The sequence below is a fragment of the Pseudophryne corroboree genome, chromosome 4 (assembly GCF_028390025.1).
Source record: "Pseudophryne corroboree isolate aPseCor3 chromosome 4, aPseCor3.hap2, whole genome shotgun sequence".
NCBI lineage: Eukaryota > Metazoa > Chordata > Amphibia > Anura > Myobatrachidae > Pseudophryne > Pseudophryne corroboree.
The window spans coordinates 133,947,083-133,965,106 of NC_086447.1; positions in this window are offsets into that span (position 1 = coordinate 133,947,083).

Below are 18,024 nucleotides of genomic sequence, written 5' to 3' on the forward strand. Positions count from 1 at the left end.
CTCCAAGTCAATCACACTTCTGTGAAATCAAACTGTCCACTTAGGAAGCAACACTGATTGACAATCAATTTCACATGCTGTTATGTAAATGGAATAGACAACAGGTGGAAATTATAGGCAATTAGCAAGACACCCCCAATAAAGGAGTTGTTTTGCAGGTGGTGACCACAGACCACTTTTCAGCTCCTATGCTTTCTGGCTGATGTTTTGGTCACTTTTGAAAGCCGGCGGTGCTTTCACTCTAGTGGTAGCATGAGACGGAGTCTACAACCCACACAAGTGTCTCAGGCAGTGCAGCTCATCCACGATGGCACATCAATGCGAGCTGTGGCAAGAAGGTTTGCTGTGTCTGTCAGCGTAGTGTCCAGAGCATGGAGGCGCTACCAGGAGACAGGCCAGTACATCAGGAGATGTGGAGGAGGCCGTAGGAGGGTAACAACCCAGCAGCAGGACCGCTACCTCCGCCTTTGTGCAAGGAGGAACAGGAGGAGCACTGCCAGAGCCCTGCAAAATGACCTCCAGCAAGCCACAAATGTGCATGTGTCTACTCAAACGATCAGAAACAGACTTCATGAGGGTGGTATGAGGGCCCGACGTCCACAGGTAGGAGTTGTGCTTACAGCTCAACACCGTGCAGGACGTTTGGCATTTGCCAGAGAACACCAAGATTGACAAATTCACCACTGGCACCCTGTGCTCTTCACAGATGAAAGCAAGTTCTCACTGAGCACATGTGACAGACGTGACAGAGTCTGGAGACGCCAAGGAGAACGTTCTGCTGCCTGCAACATCCTCCAGCATGACCGGTTTGGCAGTGGGTCAGTAATGGTGTGGGGTGGCATTTCTTTGGGGAGCCGCACAGCCCTCCATGTGCTCGCCAGAGGTAGCCTGCCTGCCATTAGGTACCGGGATGAGATCCTCAGACCCCTTGTGAGACAATATGCTGGTGCGGTTGGCCCTGGGTTCCTCCTAATGCAAGACAATGCTAGACCCTCATGTGGCTGGAGTGTGTCAGCAGTTCTTGCAAGACAAAGGCATTGATGCTATGGACTGGCCCGCTCGTTCCCCAGACCTGAATCCAATTGAGCACATCTGGGACATCATGTCTCGCTCCATCCACCAACGCCACGTTGCACCACAGACTGTCCAGGAGTTGGCGGATGCTTTAGTCCAGGTCTGGGAGGAGATCCCTCAGGAGACCATCCGCCACCTCATCAGGAGCATGCCCAGGCGTTGTAGGGAGGTCATACAGGAACGTGGAGGCCACACACACTACTGAGCCTCATTTTGACTTGTTTTAAGGACATTACATCAAAGTTGGATCAGCCTGTAGTGTGTTTTTCCACTTTAATTTTGAGTGTGACTCCAAATCCAGACCTCCATGGGTTAATAAATTTGATTTCCATTGATAATTTTTGTGTGATTTTGTAGTCAGCACATTCAACTATGTAAAGAACAAAGTATTTAATAAGAATATTTAATTCATTCAGATCTAGGATGTGTTATTTTAGTGTTCCCATTATTTTTTTGAGCAGTGTATATATATCAGTCATATTAGCATTACAGGCTGCTCTTATATTATTATTAATATATATTAATTATCATTCTAGAATTTTATATTATATATCAACTAGAAAAAACAATGCTTTGGCATTTGCTGCAAGGGGCGGCTAATGATATGGGGCCTTCTAATGCTCTTACAAACTGTCATAAATATTCATATACAGTAAATGATTTTTTTAAGGATTATTAGAGCTGCCAAAAAGGTAAATAAATAAATCAGGCTGGTGCATCAAGAACATTTTTGCATTTTGTTTATTAAATCATATGCCTGCCCACAAACGGCAATGAAAAGTTCTAATACACAGAGGCCGGATAATTCGAAGTTCTATCACACAGAGGCCGGATAATTGGAAGTTCTATCACACAAAGGCCGGATTATTGGAAGTTCTATCACACAGAGGCCGGATAATTGGAAGTTCTATCACACAGAGGCTGGATAATTGGAAGTTCTATCACACAGAGGCCGGATAATTGGAAGTTCTATCACATAGAGGCTGGATAGATGGCAGTTCTATCGGGATTTGGTCTGAAGATTGACACTGACTAGGTTGACAATGTTTAGGTCGACCACTATAGGTCGACAGGATTTCTAGGTTGACATGTGCTAGGTTGACAGGTCGACAGGTCGACGTGAGGTTTTTTAAAAAATGTTTTCATACTTAACGATCCACGTGGACTACGATTGGAACGGTAATCTGTGCCGAGCGAAGCGAGCCATGCTAGGGGACACGGTGCACTAATTGGGGTTCCCGGTCACTCTACGATGAAAACAACGCAAAAACCCCTCATGTTGACCTTTTGACCTGTCGACCTAGCACATGTCGACCTATAACCCCTGTCAACCTTCCAACCCTGTCGACCTAGTGACTGTCGACATATAGTGGTCGACCTAAACATTGTTGACCTAGACACTGTCGATCTAATGATCCACACCCGTTCTATCACACGGAGGCCGGATAGATGGAAGTTCTATCACGCAGAGGCCGGATATTTGGAAGTTCTATCACACAGAGGCCGGATAACTGGAGTCCTATCACACAGAGGCTAGATAATTGGAAGTTCTATCACACAGAGGCTGGATAACTGGAAGTCCTATCACACAGAGGCCGGATAGGTGGAAGTTCTATCACGCAGAGGCCGGATAATTGGAAGTTCTATCACACAGAGGCTGGATAACTGGAAGTCCTATCACACAGAGGCTAGATAATTGGAAGCTCTATCACACAGAGGCTGGATAGATGGAAGTTCTATCACACAGAGGCCGGATAGGTGGAAGTTCTATCACGCAGAGGCCAGATAATTGGAAGTTCTATCACACAGAGGCTAGATAGATGGAAGTTCTATCACAGAGAGTCCGGATAATTGGAAGTTCTACTACACAGAGGCCGGATAATTGGAAGTTCTATCGCACAGAGGCTGGATAGATGGAAGTTTTATCACAGAGAGGCCGGATAATTGGAAGTTCTATCGCACAGAGGCCTTGATTCTGAATGCAGCTCCTGATACCCACAGCGAATGGAAGGTGAGAGAAATGCAAATGTAATGCTAATGCACCCAGAGCCATAGCCATAGCTTGAGCTCATGATGTCATGACATCATGTGGAGGGGCGGGGCCACTAGCGACAGTAAAAATAGCAATGCACAAAGTATTCTCGGGATGCTCCGAGGCTGTACAGACACCAGTGTGCATGCCTGGGGAGTCTATAGGATGCTGCAAACAGCACTGTAGCAGCGATTCTGGCTGCAAGGTGCCGTTCCAGGCACCCTACTAGCCAAATGCAGGGGCCATTGGTGAGTGGCAGGCTGGCCCAAAGTGTCCTGCACTCTACCTGCCCACAGGGCTCTGCACTCTGAACAGCGGCACCACTAGCATACCTCTAATCACGCCCCTGAATCCTGAATGTGGCGATTGCACAGCCCAGCGTCAGATTAAGGGCCACATGGGCCTGGGGCGATAAAGTCACATGTGAGGCAGAATTAGAGAGTAGCGGCAGTGTTCTAGTTAGTGACATCATCCTGGGTGTCATCACTGTGGAACTCCCAGCTCCCAGTTCATTTAAATCTTATATGCATTACATGCATTACATAGCGTGGCATTCCATAATGATGACGTACCAGCTGAGGATGCGTGGATAAGAACCTGGCAGGAAAACAGAACTACTGTAGAACTGAGCCGCTAATCTCTAGTCAGAATGAGGCCCAGAGTGTTAGTCATTGGGGATAGTTATTAAAAGATATTAAAGCGATTATTGTGCAATATGGCATTAGAAGAGTAAGCTTTTATGTTGTGTCAGTTATATATACTGTCCTGTTAGCAGCAGGTATATTTACTAAAGTGCAGTTTTTTGTAAGTGGGGATGTTATCCATAGCAACCAATCAGATCTATCTAAGAACATAAAATCATTTTATTTCTCATGCTCTTTGTTCCAAAAGTGACAGTGTATGATTTTAGTTGTGTATTTACAGAACAAATATGCAAATAATGTTATAATTGCAGGAGGAAATGAAAGAGGAAATGCAGACGGATGTTCAGATTGTGCTCTGAAATAAATTTAGTCCGCGCAGACTTTATCCCATGAGCTCTGAGTTCTTCAGCCTTCAAGAATATTACTGTTGGGCCAATTTATTCCGCTGTCAGATGTACAGAAGAACTGGTACAGAAACCTAATTAGCTCCTTTATACAGTATTTCAATATTACCGCTAAGGAAGGGGATTCAATTCGGCTGGCTGGATGCAATGAATCCCCCACCCCCCCCCCCCCACTCCCCTATGAAGAGCACGTCCATAGTTACCATTCTCCTCTACTATCTATTAATCTCCAAATCATGTTACATGCAGGGCCGGTGCTAGGGTGTTCAGTGCCCTCCTGCAAATTATAAATTTGCACCCTCCCATACTTTACAAACGGACAGCGTACATAATGGCCCCTGTAGCAGTGACGCTTATACACACAATGAACCCTGTAGTAGTGCCGCTTATACACAACGCCACCTATAGCAGTCACAACCTGTAGTAGTGACGCTTACACACGTAATTACATGTATATAAGAAACGGTATCCGTTCACATGGTCGACCATGTTATGGTCGACAGTCATTAGGTCGACCACTATTGGTCGACATTGACATGGTCGACATGGACACATAGTCGACACATGAAAATGGTCGACACGTGAAAAGGTCGACATGAGTTTTTTTACTTTTTTTTCTTTTGGAGAACTTTTCCATACTTTACGATCCATCCACTTGGACTACGATTGGAACGGTAATCTGTGCCGAGCGAAGCGAAGGCACCATGCCCGAAGCTCGCGAGCCATGCGAGGTGACGCGGTGCACTAATTGGGGTTCCCAGTCACTTTACGCAAAAAACGACACAAAAAAAGTTAAAAAACTCATGTCGACCTTTTCACGTGTCGACCATTTTCACGTGTCGACCATGTGTCCATGTCGACCATGTCAATGTCGACCAATAGTGGTCGACCTAATGATTGTCGACCATAACATGGTCGACCATTGATACCGGAACCATAAGAAACACCACCAGGTATCAAAGACCAAATACCAGCCAAACATTCACTCTGCTACACACACTTTTCCTAATCTAATTTTCTTCACCCATCATTCTTCTACTGCTATTCCGCGATGTCAGTACGTACATTGGATTACAGTATTTTATTGAACCCCTAATATAAAATACAGCTATTAACATATAAGCCATGAACAACTCTATACGAACATACGTCTCTTCACATGTCTGACACTATGGGGGTAATTCAGATCTGATTACTGCTGTGCATTTTCGCACAGTGGACGATCAGATCCGAACTGCACATGCGTATGCATTGCAGTGTGCATGCGCGATGAACGGCTGCAGAGGGGATCACCGGTCAGTGACGGGTTTGTGCGAAGGATCCATTGGCAAGGGCATTCGCAAGGAGATTGACAGGAAGAGGGCATTTGTGGGTGTCAACTGTTTTCTAGAAATGTGCACCGGAAATTTTTCGGGTTTTGTGTTTTGGTTTTGGATTTGGTTCCGCGGCCGTGTTTTGGATTCGGACGCGTTTTGGCAAAACCTCCCTTAAATTTTTTTGTCGGATTCGGGTGTGTTTTGGATTCGGGTGTTTTTTTTCAAAAACCCCTCAAAAACAGCTTAAATCATAGAATTTGGGGGTAATTTTGATCCTATAGTATTATTAACCTCAATAACCATAATTTCCACTCATTTCCAGTCTATTCTGAACACCTCACAATATTATTTTTAGTCCTAAAATTTGCACCGAGGTCGCTGGATGACTAAGCTAAGCGACCCAAGTGGGCGGCACAAACACCTGGCCCATCTAGGAGTGGCACTGCAGTGTCAGACAGGATGGCACTTCAAAAAAATAGTCCCCAAACAGCACATGATGCAAAGAAAAAAAGAGGCGCAATGAGGTAGCTGTGTGACTAAGCTAAGCGACCCAAGTGGCCGACACAAACACCTGGCCCATCTAGGAGTGGCACTGCAGTGTCAGACAGGATGGCAGATTAAAAAAATAGTCCCCAAACAGCACATGATGCAAAGAAAAAAAGAGGCGCAATGAGGTAGCTGTGTGACTAAGCTAAGCGACCCAAGTGGCCGACACAAACACCTCGCCCATCTAGGAGTGGCACTGCAGTGTCAGACAGGATGGCAGATTAAAAAAATAGTCCCCAAACAGCACATGATGCAAAGAAAAAAAGAGTCGCAATGAGGTAGCTGTGTGACTAAGCTAAGCGACCCAAGTGGCCGACACAAACACCTGGCCCATCTAGGAGTGGCACTGCAGTGTCAGGCAGGATGGCACTTCAAAAAAATAGTCCCCAAACAGCACATGATGCAAAGAAAAAAAGAGGCGCACCAAGGTCGCTGTGTGACTAAACTAAGCGACACAAGTGGCCGACACAAACACCTGGCCCATCTAGGAGTGGCACTGCAGTGTCAGGCAGGATGGCACTTCAAAAAAATTGTCCCCAAACAGCACATGATGCAAAGAAAAATGAAAGAAAAAAGAGGTGCAAGATGGAATTGTCCTTGGGCCCTCCCACCCACCCTTATGTTGTATAAACAGGACATGCACACTTTAACGAACCCATCATTTCAGCGACAGGGTCTGCCACACGACTGTGACTGAAATGACTGGTTGGTTTGGGCCCCCACCAAAAAAGAAGCAATCAATCTCTCCTTGCACAAACTGGCTCTACAGAGGCAAGATGTCCACCTCCTCCTCATCGTCCGATTCCTCACCCCTTTCACTGTGTACATCCCCCTCCTCACAGATTATTAATTCGTCCCCACTGGAATCCACCATCTCATATCCCTGTGTACTTTCAGGAGGCAATTGCTGGTGAATGTCTTCACGGAGGAATTGATTATAATTCATTTTGATGAACATCATCTTCTCCACATTTTCTGGAAGTAACCTCGTACGCCGATTGCTGACAAGGTGAGCGGCTGCACTAAACACTCTTTCGGAGTACACACTGGAGGGGGGGGGGGCAACTTAGGTAAAATAAAGCCAGTTTGTGCAAGGGCCTCCAAATTCCCTCTTTTTCCTGCCAGTATACGTACGGACTGTCTGACGTGCCTACTTGGATGCTGTCACTCATATAATCCTCCACCATTCTTTCAATGGTGACAGAATCATATGCAGTGACAGTAGGCGACATGTCAGTAATCTGATCGCAGGACTGCAAAAATCGCTGCCTAGCGATCAGATCTGAATTACCCCCTATATCCCAACTTGATCCCTCTGCTCTGCACAAAATCTGTGTCTCTTTCCCACACTCATTACCTGCTCCCATTCACGGCTACAGGATATCTTTTTGGCTTGAAGCCATTGTGTAGACTTCCCTTCCTCAAACAACAAGACTTTCCTCTAGTTTACCAACATTCAAGTGTTACTGTACATGGAAACTCGGTCAGGCAAGATAATCAAATTCCCAAACTCCACTTTTATCCTTCTTAAGCTGTTTTACCTGATTATCAACTATCTGTACAGTTCACACAAAATTAATGTGTGTTCTCTTTCTATGCTAAAACAATCTTCTGACCCAAGACCAACATTGCCGTGTGACTGCATCATACAGTCACACTAAACACGTTTTCTTACCATTGTACTCTAAATTGGCCAATATGCAATTTGTGGTACTTCACCCTAATGTAGCAAACCTTTATATTCTATGAGTTTTAATTAAGTAGACCTCTCTTTGTCTATGTTTAAGTACCAAGTCTTGTTTTATTAGTGTGTTCAGTTATATAGCACTGCTGGTATGTTGATGCTATATAAATACAGTTCACTAAATAATAACAGTATGTCAACAATCCTCAAGCCATGTTGCATACACTGGACAGAAGAAGGCTTGGTTTAATGAAATTATGTATAAATGAAAGGGAAATGCCCTCTATAATACTATAAAAATATATAAAGCCATCATGGGGTACATTATGAAAACTGGAACAAAGACATATTGACAAACACAGGAGGCATCAAAATTGTTACAAACTTGAACCAATAGCCATCAGAAAGGAGCAGTGATGTCAGGGTAGACAGAGGAGGCAGAGCTTCCTGTCATACTTCAAGAGTTTTGACTATACAAATGATTGGAATAATACACTTATAACTTAGAAATATCTTCTTTGCATTATTAACTTTTTTTTATAGTGAAAACCCGCTGTAAATACAGGGAGCGATGAGAGGTGAGACAGCGATGAGCTGAGCTTCCCCAGCTGGTCAGACACTGACTGGCTAGTGTGGGAGCAGGGCCGCAGCCAATGATACTGCAGTAAAAAAGGGCCAGGGGAGGCAGCGGTCACATCTGCCTCACTGAGGGGGCAGGCATGTGAGCTAGAGAGCTTCAAGGTAGGCTCTGCCTCCAGTCCTCACAGTTCTTCTTGCTGTCGCTGGCTGCTGGAGTCTGAGGGCTGAGCACAACACAAGATGTGGCTGAGGTGCTTCTAAGGACGCATGCTGTTCACTGCAGCAGGGACACCAGGTCAGTGCACCCATTCCCCCAGCCCAGTGCCCCCCCTCCCCCCTCCCAAAGATGCCCCCATCTCACTGGCCTCCCCCATCCCAGTGTCTCACCCTTCCCTAGTTCAGGGTCCATCACCATGTCACTGTCCCCCCTCCCATTCCAGTGTCTACCCCCTTCCCAACCAGCACTTCTCATTACCCGTGCCTCTTCACATATACAACCACCCAACTAGCCCAGTCACAATGTCCCCCCCACTCAACAAGATGTCCCCCCTACTCCAGCCTAGTTTTCCTCCTTCTCACCTCATCTCACAGCCCATCCAGCTCAGTGCCCCCATCATATATCATTCCCGCCAATGTCTCCCCAGCCATTGACCTCTCCACACATCACTAATCCCGCATCACTTATATCCATGAGTATTCAGCTCCTTCATAATGCTCTTGACCCAGCCCTTTATTGTTACTGACTGTGACTTATAAATGTGCTGCTCTGACCCAATTCAGCAGTCTCCTTCTATATTGTATTCTCACCTCAACCCTGGACATGTCTTTCCGTGACACTATTTAATGATAGTTCACTCTGTTCTCAAATCTGCCATCTTGGATCTTATATCTCTTCGTTCTCCATAAATCTCCATATCTAGTCTCTGTCCCAGACCTTAATAGCATTGCCAGGGTACATCCTTGTTACCCAATGCCTACAAAATCCAACTCAAACTTCTGACATCTCTGACCTTATTTAATTACACACTTCCTCCCGTTCTCTCTTTTATGTGGGGAAGTCCATCAATGAGTTAATCATCGAGAGTTGATATTGGTGGAAAAACCTTTGTTAGTCAGACAATCTATGATTCAAGTCTGCATGTATGCAATAGAATTTGGTCTGCAGTTGTGAATTTGCAGCAATTTAAAGCAATGGCATTTTGTTATGGGAACTCCACCATCTATTGTAAATCTATTTACCATTGGTCGAGGGGTAGACTTACTTCTATGCAACCGACTTGCGCCTTGAATTCCCATTGATTGCCAACTCCTATTCTCACTTCCACATTTTTCCTATAGTGCTCCCCACCTTTGCAATCCAAAATAGGCCCAGGTCAGACTCCCATCAGACTCGCCTCACGGCTTGAAACGCCTCTTCACCAAAGCCTACCATTCTCCCAGTAATTCCAGTCTCGCTGGCTCAGCCTTCCTCTGCACACTCTCCCACTGTGTCATATCAACCCCTCTTCTCTCAGCCTTTCACTCCCTACAAGTAGGACCCTCTTTCCCCCAGTCACATTATCCATTTGTGCTATTATGCTTCTGTTTGCTGTGCATTATAAAAGTTCTGTACTTTGCATGTTATACTATTACATAGTGATAGTATGTATGTTGTTTAATACTTATATCATTACATTATCCCTTTTTTTAATATTCCGTATTATTTTTTTCTAACTACTCAGTGATGGACCTACTTTGAGTACTTGGATGCAGCCACTATGGGTCCAGGAGCTGAGCTTGTGCTCATATTTACCAGTATATCCCCCCAACCCCATCCCATACTCCCGCAACTATAAAAATGTTCAGTTTTTGAGGGACGGGGAAACATCCTCAATCTATTCATAATTCTGTATTATGTTATTAAATATCAACTTTTCACAATTGATGCAATGGACTGCTAGTACAATTATACATACTCATTTTAGAGAAGGTCATTCAAAAGTCAAATTCACAACCAGTTTGCAGCTTTATCAATGTATTAACTTATAGACAGTAATTAGCGGCTTCCTAGTGTGACAGAATATGATTGATTTAAAAAAGAAAGAATTTACTAGTCTGTGTGACCCCTTGCAGGTGGCATGTCAGAGCCTTGAATGGAAGCCGTATTTTTCACCAATGAGTTACTAAGTGCTTGTTAGATCTGTCACGAGCAAGGACTCTAAAGAAGTCTGGTTAGGATGAGAAGCTTTTGCATCAATAACCTTTTTTTTAAATTTAATCTGTAGTAATATCATGTCACGTAACTGAAATATGTGCTGGATATTGCAGTTATCCACACACACAATGAAATATGTAGTGCTTTGCTGAGTAATAATACAAGTAGTACTATTTCCTGTAGTTTAACATTCCACATCTCTCTACTAGATTACCAGACCTGGGAAAATGTCTTTTCTCATTGGAGAATTAGGCCACACCCCATTCTGCCCAAACCCCTCCTAGATACGACCAAACCACACCTATATGGAGGTGATGGCATGCCACCTTGCAAATATAGCAGCTCCCAGGGGTGAAGATTGTCCTCTAATGATACAAAATTAGAACACCAGTCGATAATTGAAATACTGGTATTTTTTTATTTGATAAAAATGAAAATAAATAAATAAAATAAAATTAGGGTGATTTTAAACAATAGTAACATAAATTTGTAATTAATAATTAATCACATGAAAAATAAACACAGCATAGTTCTAGAAATTAAATGAATGGTCAATGGACCTGATTCATACCTGATCGCTGCTGTGCGTTTTCGCACAGCGGGCGATCAGGTTCTAAATGCACATGCGTATGCACCGCAATGCGCACACACGTCGGACAACAACAAAGGGCATCGCCGGTCAGCAACTGGATGGTGCGAAAAATTCATTTGTACGGGCGTTCGCAAGGTGATTGACAGGAAGAGGCCGTTTGCGGGTGGCAACTGACCGTTTACTGGGAGGCGGGCGTACCCAAGCGTTTTCAGGGAGGGTGTGTGACGTCAGCTCCAGCCTCGATCAGCCTGATGTGATTGCACTGGAGGAGTAAGTCCTGGGCTGCGCAGAGACTGCACAAAGTGGATTTTCGCAGCTCGGCGTACACATGAGATCGCACACTTACACAGCGAATTTACACTCCCCCTGGAGGCGGCGACTATGTGAACGCAGGACAGCAAAGTTAGCAGCCCAGCGATTAGATCTGACTCACCCCCAATGTCCAGTCTTGACCACAATTAACTGTGCATGACATTACTATTGTATCCGAATAAAGTGTATATCTTGAAATCAATATATACAATGAAATCTACAATAATACTTCAAACAATACATAATATATGCTATAACCGGTTGCAAATAATATGCTGGTCGGGAATAAAGACTACAAAACTGTTTAACATTAAACACAGGTAAATGTAACAATGCATACTGTACCTACACATTTTGCACCATCATTGTGACCAATATCTATTGCTCACTATATACTTATTTATTAACAGTTATTTATATAGCGCACACATATTCCACAGCGCTTTACAGAGAATGTTTGGCCATCCACATCAGTCCCTGCCCCAGTGGAGCTTACAAACTATATTCCCTACCACATTTACATGCGCACACATTCATGCTAGGGTTAATTTTGTCAGGAGCCAATTAACCTACCAGTATATTTTTGGATTGTGGGAGGAAACCGAAGCACCCGGAAGGAAACCCACGCAAGTACCAGGAGAATATACAAACTCCACCACGGCCATGGTGGGAATCGAACCCATGACCTCAGTGCTGTGAGGCAGTATATCATTACTTCACCTGTATCTGCATATAAAATTACACGTTATAGTGATTTCTAGGAAAACATAGTAGCATAGCATTTCGTATGCAGATACAGCTGCGGTCGCACACAGAATATAGGCATGCTGCATATCATTTGAATCTTGTGTAGTATGGTATGCCGGCGCTCGGGCTCCCGGCGACCAGCATACCGGCGCCGGGAGCCCGAATGCCGGCATACCGACAGCGTGACGAGCGCAAATGAGCCCCTTGCAGGCTCGCTGCGGGCACGGTGGCACACGTTATTCTCCCTCCAGGGGGGTCGTGGACCCCAAGGAGGGAGAAAAAGTGTCGGTATGCCGGCTGTCGGGATTCCGGCATCGGTATACTGTGCGCCGGGATCCCGACAGCCGGCAAAGCAAACTGAATAACACCCTTTGAATCAGCATAAGCTGCTTGTGTGTCCTATTCGCATCATTTCACAAATAAGTCGCATTTTAATGGAAAAAGAGACATGAAAATACGCTCTGCGCTACCAAGTCACGGCATGACGTGACTAGACGGGCTGTTTAATGTGCAGAGAGTCTAGAGGTAAGTGGACACAACTGTACTAGTTTACGGGGTCTGTGGGGCTTACAAAACAATAAATTCTGCTGCTGTGAAAGAGCCAGTTAGAGGGTAAGGGGTAAAAGAGGGGAACCCTTTATCAGGGCTCTACCCATCAGTGTGGGTAAGGGGAAAGCAACATAGGGGGGTAACACCCTTCAAATTGAGTTTTTTTATCTTCATAAATCCTTTTTTTTATTGAAAATGATTGAAAAATGATACAACAAAAAATGTATTTCCATTAGTTCAATAATGTGTAGATCTACATCACAGTGAGGTAATGAGCAACTGGAACCAGAGAGGTCAGGTCGGGTCAGTGAAATATATTAGATCTCCCGTTTATGTTCAATCAATGGACACAAATTTGACAATTGCACTCATTTGAATAATGCTGTTGTTGAACTGTGCCTCTGTACCGTCCAGCTATTCCACTCCTGGCAGAAATTGATGGCTTACAAATGCCTTGGCCTGGAGGTCACACCCAGCAAGCTGACTTTGTTCTTGTTGTGATGGAGTCCATTGGATGTCCTGAATCCCCACTGTCCTCACTCACTGAGAGAAGATTAGTACGTCCTTTGAACCGAGGCAGGAGGGTGGCAACCAAATAACACTTATCTTTGCTTGCCGGCATATACTGAAGTGAAATTTGTAAAGGATCAATGAACATGCTGCGAATTTCAGTAACCGAATGGCCAGTTAAGATAATACCCATACATATTCATGTAATGCATGATTTATTGGATGTACCCTCATACTAATGGGGCGTTTGCATCAATTGTGATTGTATGTTGACATTGACAATACTTATACTTTACTAGTCCTGGGCTTTAAATATCACCAATATATAGGTCACAGTTCTTACATTGCACTTGCAAAAAATTCTGATAGGAAAATATTAAAGAACGTATAATCTATTTATGACATGGGTTCCTATTTTAAACAAGAGTATGGTAGTGGTGTCCCTTACCTAGGTAACACCTGGTGCTGTAGGGGAGGGTTAACATGAAAGAAGGGTGTGGTTTAGTGGGTTGGGGCATGTCTTAGCGTACCGACCCTGTTTTCTGTCACTTCGGAGGTATGGGAGATGTGGGCTGCCCCCAGTGACTGCTGTGACTGCAGTGCCGGCTCCTTTACTGCTGCATGGCATTTTGGTGTCACCCCTTGGCGGGTGACACCAGGGTGCGATACGCCACTGGAGTATGAGCAGAGCGGGATTTATGGGTCAAGCCGCCCCTAGGCATAATGATATTGGCCTCCCCCCTCCAAGCACCATGGGAAGGGGCGTGGCCACAGAATAGTACCAATTCACATTACACCGCACAGTAGTATCACCTATACACACCAGGAAGAGCCCATTATACATATTGTGCCAGGTAGAGCCCCTTATAAACGTAACGCCAGGCAGAGCCCCTTTTATGCATGCAATGACAGGTAGAGCTCCTTTAGACATGTTACACCAGGTAGATCCCCTTATACACATTGCACCAAGCAGCCCCTTATACACATCCCAACAGCTGGAATACTAAATGCATCCCTGGTTAACCATATAGTAATATAATATATATCTATACACACACACACACACACACACACACACACACACACACACACACTATATAAATAGGATGGCACAGTCCGTATATATATACATACAGGATGCTGTATATTTAGCAGGAGGACACAATTTATTATATGTATATATATATATATATATACACAGTATATATATATATATATATATATATATAGTACACCGCTTTCATGTGTTAGGCACTCCACAGCATGTAATAAACCAGTCAAATAGACATTGATAAAGGGGTCTATGCCCCCAAAGCGTTGATTGCTGCCCATGATGTCTATATGACTAGTTTATTACAGTGGGTGTGTGAGCAGCTGCCTAGCACATAGAAACCCTTTCCGGCAGCATCTGCCCTGTCCCCAACCTCCCCACCCCCTCTCACCTCAGATCACAGTAGCGGCAGTCTCTCTCTCCCCCTTCACCCGCATTCTGATTACAGTGGCTGTTAGCTCTTGCACCTCCCCACCCCACTAGCTGTCTCCCGCCCCTAATTATAGCGGATCAGTCTCTCCCCATATTCTCCACACCATGATCACAGTCGCGGGCAGCGGGCGACTCTCACCACAATAATAATCCCTCCACAGAACACAGCGGCAGGTGGTTGTTTCCCGCCCCTGAGTACATCGGCTGCACCCTCACAGCGGGTCAATCTCTTCCCCTTCCCCCACACTCCAATGACAGTGGTGACTGGCTCTCGTCCGTCCAACCACTCCTCTGGTTTGGGGGGGGGGGGCGGGGGTGGCTGCTGTGCCGCCCCCATCAGGTGCCGCCCATAGTGGGAAATCCGGCACTGAGTATGGGTTCATATGTCCTAGAAAAGTGCAGGAAACACATCCCGTGGATTCCTATCTAGGTGAATTTTGCAATGCGTAGCCCATAGTCTACAATGGCTAATGCGTTATAAAGATTGCCTTAGCTGGAGGGGTTTGGCATGGGCCCGACAGAGGCCTAGGTCAGCACTTAAAGAGCAACCCTCGCTGCGGTCAGTCCTGTGTGGTCGCCGGCGTCGCAAAAGCACATTTGTTTTGAGGGGCCACATTTGGCCACGCCCCCTCAATACCCAGGCCTGTGGCCATTCTTGGCGCCCCTTGGGGCCCTCACAAAGCTTAGTCCGGCCCTGCTTGGAGTTGTGAGATGGGCAGAAACTCAACAAACGAAAATGCAGTGTACAGTTGGTACGGTATGTGTGCAGCATGCAGTGTTTTGTGATTAAATGCAAACAAAAAAAGGTTCCATTTGCATCACTGCTAGTGCCACTCTGTTCTACATATCACACAATAATGATCTAATTTCTGCTGGTTCAACAGATCACGCTGCCATCAGTAGTCGATTGAACTTTTAATTTAAGCCATATGACTGTAGTTGGGAAATAAACTGGGATAATGGGAGCTACACACTGATTACCAGGTGAAGTGTCTTGTTTCATAAGGTGTGAAGTTGTGTTAGCCCTGGTGTGTTTGGTAAATAAAATAACAATGACTCGCTAGTACTATGGAAGACATATGGTGCGAATCACTAGGTTCACATTATTCAGCCAATTCCCAGTAGGTGGTCACATCTGAATAACAACAGTAATGGATAATTAGGGATGTCACTGCTGTCCTATATCAGCTCAGCTTTCAGTTGATAGACATGTAAAAAACAACGTACAGCCCAGACCACAAAAATAGTAGAAAAATTATTTTTTAAAAAGTGTAATCTATTTTGTTTATATTATCAGAGCCCCCTTCTTTCCTTTATATACGCTGTTCTACGCCATCTACCAATCAGTGTGTGCTACTGCGGCCAGACTGCATGGCTGCTCACGGAGGGACACTCAGATTGGAACATCTATGTAGTGTGGGTGGCTGCATGCTATATACTGAATCACATGTTGTTGCTTACTGTAAATTTTATGTAATGATGCAAGTCAGGGATTTGGGGTGGATTTTTCCAGAAATATGGCAGTGAGCAATGAGCAACTACAATTATTTTCCAAGAAAGCAGAGCAAAACTGACAATTAAGGCACGGTATGACAGTATCATTCACACTCCATATTCCATTGTGCTATACAATTAGGAACAAAGCTGTAATAAAATGAGACTGGGTAATAACATACTGAGAGGTAAAGTGGCCTGCTCGCAAGCTTACAATCTATAGGATTTGTCAAGTGTAGCTATACCATAAGGTAGACAATTCTTTGTACATATGAAGGAGATAGTGATAAGTAAACTACTCTTTCTTCCATATAGTGCCATCCAAATGAAAATATTCTCTTATTCCTGCTGGAAACAAATAAGACGACTGGTGTGGCAGTAACTATTTAAAAGACTATTAAGAACAAAGGGCAGAATTTTTAATGAATGTCAAATGTAAATGCAGAGCGGAGAGCGATTACTGGCCAATTGCAGAGCAATTACCTTTTTTTTTCTTTCTTTAAATATATAATTGTTGTGACAGGGATCTGTGTTGCACCCCCTGTTAGCCAGTTTGTAAGGCGTTGGAGAGCAATAAAGAATAGCAGACACCAAAGCCCCCCTGAAAACATGAAGGCTAAAAAATAAAAAAAAACACACACAAAAAAACAAATAACAAAACGGCTCACAGATGTTGTAATGATATGAGATAATTTTGAGGAGTGAATGGGGTGAAAAGGCTGGATTTGTTAGAAAAGGGAATACCTACGGAGGTCTTTTCTGCAAGCAATACCATGACTTCATTACCATGTCAATTCTGGGAAAAGGTCCTGATTTAACACAGCAGTTGGTTGGATCCATATGGAGTCGATGAGACCCTGAATGAATAGTGAATTGAAAAAACTGCTGGAATCTGCTTTTCACTTTGTTCTCGAGATGACCGGAGTAAAAGACCCAAGAGCGATACTGCACAGATGGTCTGAAGAGGTAAGAACTGGCAGGATTCTGTTTGCGTTTAATCTTGCCTGGATGTTTTTTTTTTTGTTGTTGTCGTTTTTTTTTTTTCTTTCTTTTTTTTAATGTATCAGACGACTTTTGTTGCTGGCCTGAATACATGCTCTTGTAACTTTTCTGTTTAACACAGAGAAAACTTTTGAATAGCTGTGGAATGCTTGTAAACTGGTTTTCCCCCTAAATTGGCACTCGTTCCGTGTGCGTTTCGTGTGAGTTTAACTTATTTTTCTTTCCAGGCCATTATGCGGAGACTCTTCCACTCTTGGACTTATGATGACCATCCACTTACATCATTAACATTAGGCTCTAACAGGGACGCTAAGAGCTTGTTAGTCATCAATGGCCAGCAATCGCCAACTGATGAAAGTACCCAGAAAGGAAGTGTACAATGCAGGGCTGTCTGTAAGTAGGGGGCAAACACCCCCCTCCTCCCTCACTCTGTTCAATTTCAACAGAAAGGAGCCACCTTGGTGACTGAGAGCATCAGCCAAAGCTGTCAGAGCTGTACCAGTCCCAAGAATATTTTATTTTCTGGCTAGTGTGCTATAAATAACATTGTATAAAGCTCCCTTATTACAACGCCAGGCCAAGCCTGGTCACAGCGGCGGGGGTGCTATAAAGAGGGTGACATAATCAAATTCATACTTTTGTGTTGCATGATGGTGAGAAAGAGGGACCGTTATAAAGGAGATATTATAAAGTGGGATCATATCCGGGAATTTAATAATAAACTACCCCTTCATATTGATACATTTGCAGGTCATCCCATAGTTAAGCTGGGTACACACTGTGGATAAATCAGATGTGGTTGGAGCTGCTTTACATGCAGCTAAGTACTAATTAACGGTACTCTGTGCATGTGCAGGAACCG